Here is a 7153-nt window from a genome sequence, read left to right as displayed (position 1 = left end):
CTAGGCTATCCTTGGTTATCTTCCATGAAAGCTATTGCTTCTCCTATTCACAAGTGTTTGAAATTTCCCCATAATGGTGAAGTTGTTACTGTCAATCATAGTCTCTTTAAACCAGCTGAAAGAACTTCTAGCGTTCCTATTGATTATTTTTGGCCTAAACAATTCCAATCTCTTCCACCGCGAAGTGATCATCTTTTCAAATCTTATCAAAAGTGGAAAAAAGATATGATCCTATCTCTAAGTGAACCTAGAACACCCAAACTTGATATTCCTATCATTCTTGAGAAGGAAGTTCTTCCTTTGAAAGATAAAACTAATGTCTTTCCTCAAGAAGATTCCCAACCTATCCCTATGAATGTGACTATGCCTATGACTAATAAACTTCCTAAAAGTAGACCTATACCTCCTCATCATGATGGACTTGGTCTCCTTCCTAAACCAAATATTCCTCCTTTATATGAAGCAGTTCCTCCTCCTTCCTCTTATAGAGAGAAGAGACTTCCTCTTCTCCTATTATTCAACCTAAGAGACCACAACCTAAACACCCAAGTGATAAGGATGAGAACATTCCTCCTCCTCAATCTTCTCAACTTCCTACTAAGACTAGACGAAATCGTTCTGCACGTGAACGCCGACGAAAGCGTCGTCTTAGAGCTTAGGCAGCTGCTTCTCAAACTTTGCAATCCCCAAAAACACCTTCAACTAGTATTATTCCATTTTCTCCTCAACCGAAAATTGAGCCAAAATCTCCTAAACATAAGATGCATGATGGTCTTGATCCTGTGTGAGTTAAAGATCCTATTTTTATAAATCTTGATGATGATATAGATGAAAATGTTATTCATGATGAAAATATTATTCATGATGAAAATGTTACTCCTGTTCATTCTGATAGTGAATATGAATATGTTGATGTTGATAACCATTTATCTAACGAATTTTCTAAAGCACTTATCCTAGTTCCTAGACAAGAACAACGTGGCTTGGAACATGAACATAGCCCTTGTTTGGATCTTGTGATAGCTCCATCTGCTGTGTTGGATGTTCCTCCTCTAGCGTGTTTCCTGCCTTCTTGAAATATTGATCAGCAAGATCGGGGGGTAGATGACGTGCTAGACTAGTTTCATTAGCATAGCAAACTCTCTCCTCCTCTCTTGATATCTTTTGTTACTTCTTCTATGTGTTATTCTCATTCTTCTATTTGTTGTCCTTAGTGTTGTCTACCTGAGGACGATGCAAAGCATTGAGATCTCTTTTGGTCTCTCTCATGTTGACTCAAAAGACACATGTGTTCCCTTCTTCTAGGTGACCTTCCTTGATTGGGGAATGAAGAACAATTATGCATACATACATATGATATACATGAATTATCATACAGCATACTGACCCCGAGGAAAGCGAAGTCACCTTGTGCTTTGTGTTTTATGTCTATTATCCTTGGGCTTATCTCACACTTGGGGGCTAAATCCTTGTGATAACGTGCTCCTTTCCCTTCTCATTTCTTATGTGTATCACTACCTTAAAGCAATCACCCCCGATGAGGCGTGTGCGATCGCTTTAATGTAGGGGGGCATACACCCTGTTCATATCTCTTCAAGATACTTGAAAATTTCTTGGCGAATTTAGCTTTGCCTTGAAAAATTTTGGTATCTTTCTTGCATGACTCATAGTGAGGGAACCTTACTATTGACAGTCATGGTTCTCCCTCGTGATCTTCCCTTTTACTTTGTCAATCGAAGTCGTAAGATCCTTAGTCCACTGGGGGCTTGGTGTATCTTGCCTCCTTGACGTGGTGAAAGTCTTTCAATATTGTTTCCTTGTGCTTTACCAGAAGTATGGGCATACGCTTATACTCCCGCTAAAGTGGGGGCTAAATGTAGCGTCCTAAAACTGTGACACTTGCAATTTCGACTGCATTTGGGTCTTCACGATGGCGACGCAACATTGAACCTGAATGGAGACCCCGAAACCTATTTACGACACCAAAAAACTGCATATTTCTGCACCTTGGCATGATCCTTCCTTGCACCCTGCTGTCCCGGGAGGTGGGACCATGGCGCCCAGCGCCCTGGTCCCTGGCCCTATTTTGGGCCCGGTCTCTTGTGGGCATCGGGTCTTTAAGTTTTCAAATTGGAAAATAATGTTTCTAGGTCGGCCTAAGGTCGAAAAAATCAGTCTCTCAACCCTAATTGACAAGTATATAAACTACTTTTCCTCTCCTAGAAAGGGAGGAAGGAAATAAGCAAGAGCAAGATGCGGAAGCGATATTCAAACATTCAAACATTCAAGCATTCAAGCATTCCTTCAAGCAATTGAGCATTCTAAGTCTCCATTCAAGGCTAGGTGTTGCATTCAAGACAAGGATTCAACCATTGAAGAGGAGATCACTTACAACACATAACATACAACATACATTACACCTTTGCATGTAATAATACAAACATTCTTACAACAAGGTATCAGTACTTGTTTACATTACAAACATTTACATTTACAGCATTCTCATTTCTTGGTTAATTCCAAAACCGGGGTTTGACCTAAAGGCAAACCCCTAATCCCTAACCCCCCAATTGTCCTCTCTTTTCTGTGTGTAGGTTGCAGGTACGCGGCTGTAATTGAAGATCTAGAATTCTTGTGCAGAGACGAACAAATCCCCCTTCGTTTCGCGGATTTTTCAGAGGACCGTGTGCACTCCGGGCGCCATCATCCCATCAACTTTCACTCAAATTTGCAGAACGGCACCGTCTCGACATTTTACTGCTAATTCCAGGTCCGCAGCTTCATCCCGTATCCCTATTTCTGTTTATAAGCGAATCTTTCCTACTTTACATGCATTCCTAGTCCAATCATTCTATCTACATTCTTTACAAAAGAGGGTATCCTTGATGTCATAACCCTTGAAACTCATTTAAAATCTAGTCTTGCATTGCGTGGGATTGGATCTTGTGGGTTTCAACCCCTCTTTTGAATGTAAAGTCTCTCCTAAGTGAAAACCATCAACCCTAGTGATCTCCCTTCTCTCTCCTTGGAGTGGGGGGGGAGGAACACCTAGGGTTCGATTTTTCCACTTTACATTTACTATGCTACAAGAATTGATTCATTTTACTTTAGATTCTTACATTCCCACTCCTAAGGAACCTTTACATGAAAGTGGAAAATTTATTAATGAATTGGATATAAGATGATTATAAGCACACAATAAATATAAAAATTAAAATATGATATGATCAAGATAAGCATACTTCATTAGTTTCACTAAAGCAATATAAAGAGCCAATATTATAAAAACTAGTGTTTCATACCAATAAAATTACTACAAGGATTTCATAGTAGAATGTTGTAGTAAAATAAATATAATTTATCTACACAAATACCTCAAAATATACAACAAAAGTGGCTAAGAAAGAAACTTGTAATATTTTACCTATTGCTAGTGTGTTTAAAAAGAGAAGATTTAAAGTGAGAGATGTAAGGAAGTTAAGTAGAAAAAAAACTTCCTACACTAACCTTGAGAGGAGGGTAATGCAAAAACTTTTACAAATTATTACAACAATTACATAAACTTAACAAAAATAAACATAAATAGCGTGCATACCACAACACAATGATTTATGTGGAGAAAACCCTTTTGGAAGAAAAATCCCACACTCCAAAAGCCACCCAATATATTATTTAGAAATAAAAAATAGATTACAATATGCTTGTAGAGAAAGCTTCTTATAGGAGTACCGCTAACAGGATCTAGAGGCAACTCAATAGCTATCAAACCCTGATAACACATCATAATACAATCCCCTCTTAAAATGGGGTTGTCTTCTAGGGAAAACACAATTCTCATAATATCCATTGTTATATCTATGATCTATTGATAAATGATCAGTATTTACAATGATAGATCATATGTGAACCCCTTCTAACCCACATGTCGGGGGCTCTACTCCTGAACCCCTGATAGTTGGTGGCAAGCCCCTAAATCCCCACCATCATGTATCAATATCAATCCTTTATCAACAGTACTCTTTTATCATTGTAAGGTTGAGACACCATTTTCCTAATAATCTCCCACTTGCCAAACACCTTGCAAGAACAACGAGAGGGTTTTTAGCATTATTGCTTAATCACTAGGGGCTAAGAGGCCCATAGACTCATAACACCATCTAAACTTCTATATATCCACTACCTTAGTCAAAGAATCTGCAACATTCATCAAAGTCTCTACCTTAAGCAAATGCACCTTGCCATCCTCAATCATATCTTTGACCAAATTATATTGAACATCAATGTGCTTGGTCCTGACATGAAAAGTCAAGTTCTTAGCTAGGCATATTGCACTAGCTATCAAAATAAACTATCATTGCACCTTGTTTATTCCAATATCTAAACACAATCTCTTAAGACAAATGGCTTCTTTACAAGCATGAGTAGCTATCATGTACTATGCTTTAATAGTGGATAAAGTAAACACAACCCGACGTTACTCATCCAATTAACTATACCACCAAAATAAAGTAAACACATAAGCAGTGGTGGATCTTCTACTATCAATATTACCTGCCTAGTATAGATCCACATAACCATAAATATCAAGGTAAATATCATCTCTTAATGAATTACCATGATAACACAAGGAATAAATTGAGGTACCTTTCAAATATCTGAAAACTCTTTTAATTGCATCCTAATGAACTCTACCATGATTAGACATATATTTAGAAAGAACTCCCACTGCTTGGGCAATGTTGGGTCTAGTGCAGACCATAGCACACATCAAACTTCCAACTGCACTCTAATAAGGAACTCTACTTATGTCTTTCATCTCTGGTGGAGATGTATGACAATCTAAAATAGATAATTTTAATCTAGTTGTAAAGGAAACACATAATGGTCTACAATCATACATGTTAAACCTCTATAAAATTGAATTCACATACTTACTCTAGCCTATATAGAGATTTCTCTTCACTCTATCTCTTCTAATTTCCATCCCAAGAATGTGCTTCACTACACCAAGATATTCTATTTCAAACTTAGCAGCAAGTTGAGACTTTAGTTTTGAAATCATACCTTTCCCTTTACCAATAAATAACATATCATCAAAATATAATACAATGTACAAGAAATAATAATCATCAAACTTGTAATAAACACAGTGATTTGATTTATAATACTCAAATCCTAAACTCAAGGCATATGTATAAAATTTCTAGTACCACATCCTATGAATCTGTTTGAGGTCATGCAAAGATTTCTTCAATTTACAAACCAAATTACTTTTACCTTTTACCACATAGTGCTCTGGCTGTGTTATATAAATATCCTCCTCCAAATCACCACAAGGGAAAGAAATTTACACATCCATTTGCTCAACCTCTAAATCATAATCAGTATCAATAGAAAGCAAAAATTTAATTGATGTCATTTTTACAACAAGAGAAAATATCTTGCTATAATCAACACCCTCAACCTAAGAGTAGCTTTTCACAACCAACCTCACTTTATACTTTTCAACACCTCCATTTGAACTAGTCTTTTTCTTGAACACCCATTTGCATCCAATAGGTTTTCATCCTTTAGGAAATGGTACAAGATCACATATATCAATTTTTTAAGGCTGTCATTTCTTCAGCCATAGCGATTTTCCATGATTCTGTATCATTCATACCTAATGCCTCTTCTATAGTTCTAGGTTCATCTATATTAGTATTCAAAGAAAAAATACATCTTCAATTATCAAGTGAATACCTTTTAGGTGGTTGCCTTTGTCTTGTAGACCTTCAAACAAGCTGAGTTGGAGGATCTTCCTCCTCTTCTGATGATTCAAAGCTAGATGATCTCTCCTCAACTTCTTCCCTATCTAGGGGTCTTGATTCAACTATTTGAGGAGCAGAAGGAAATTGAATCACATATTCTTATTTAGTTTATTTTGGTTGCAATGTAATGGAAGGAGGCATTATTTCTCTAAAATGGACACCTCTATTGTGCATTACCTTTTGTGCAACAAGGTTCCAAAGCATGTATCCTTTCACACCATAACTATATTCGATGAAGATGCATGTCACAAGCTTGTTCTCCAACTTTGTTCGCTTCTCATGTGCATATGCCTCACAACCAAAAACTCTAAGATGTCTCAGTGAAAGCTTATGACTTGAGCATGCCTCCATAGGTGTTTTTATGTAAAAGACCTATCAATCAGGTAACGAGCAATGGCAAAAACTTCATCCCAAATCTTTTGTTTGAGACCAACACCACTCAAAATACTCCTAGCCTTCTCCATCAGTGTCTAATTCATTCTTTTTGCAGCTCAATTCTATTGTAGAGAATACAAAGTTGTCTTATGTCTATTAATGTCACAATCTTTACATAATATATCAAAATCATTAGAGAAAAAATCATTACCATTATCAGTCAAATATTTTATTTTCTTTCCATTCTATAATTCAACCATTGCTTTAAATTCTTTAAATTGATTGAAAACTTCATATTTACTCTTTTAGAAAATATACCCATGTCCTTCTATTATAATCATCAATAAATGAAACATAATATGTGGATTTTACAATGGAATGAACATCTGCAAGACCAAATACATAAGAATGAATAAGATCCAAAATACCACAAGATCTATGAGAACTTGAGTAAAACTGAACGTGATTTTTTTTTTCCATAAATACAATGCTTGTAGAAATCAAAATCAAGATTACAATCATTAAAACCTTTACCAAGGTTTTTATTTTTAAAGGTCCTTAGACCATTTTATCCAATGTGGCCAAGTCTATTGTGCCATAACATGATCTTTTCTATAGGTAACTTTTCTTCAGAAGAAAGAGCACCCTTAGGTACCCAAAAGTCATGTCTAATTGGTAAATGTGAAACCCTCAAATCTTCCAATGAAGTATCCACATATTTTATTTTAATATAATTGTTATAATACTCAACAGTGTATGCTTCTAGCTTATACAATGTTCCAAATCTAGCACCTCCATAGCACCCTTCACCATTTTACTTCATGCATCAAAAAGAACCACCTGCACACTTGTATCTATCAGTTTTCTTATACTTAATAATTTTTTTTAGTTCAGGGATATGAAACATACCACTAACCCTTTTACTCTACCATTAGGAAACCTAATTCTAACTTTACAACAACCAACAA

This window comes from Cryptomeria japonica, chromosome 5 (assembly GCF_030272615.1).
Source record: "Cryptomeria japonica chromosome 5, Sugi_1.0, whole genome shotgun sequence".
NCBI lineage: Eukaryota > Viridiplantae > Streptophyta > Pinopsida > Cupressales > Cupressaceae > Cryptomeria > Cryptomeria japonica.
The sequence above is the reverse complement of the archived record's forward strand: the minus strand, read 5'-3'. Positions refer to the sequence as shown.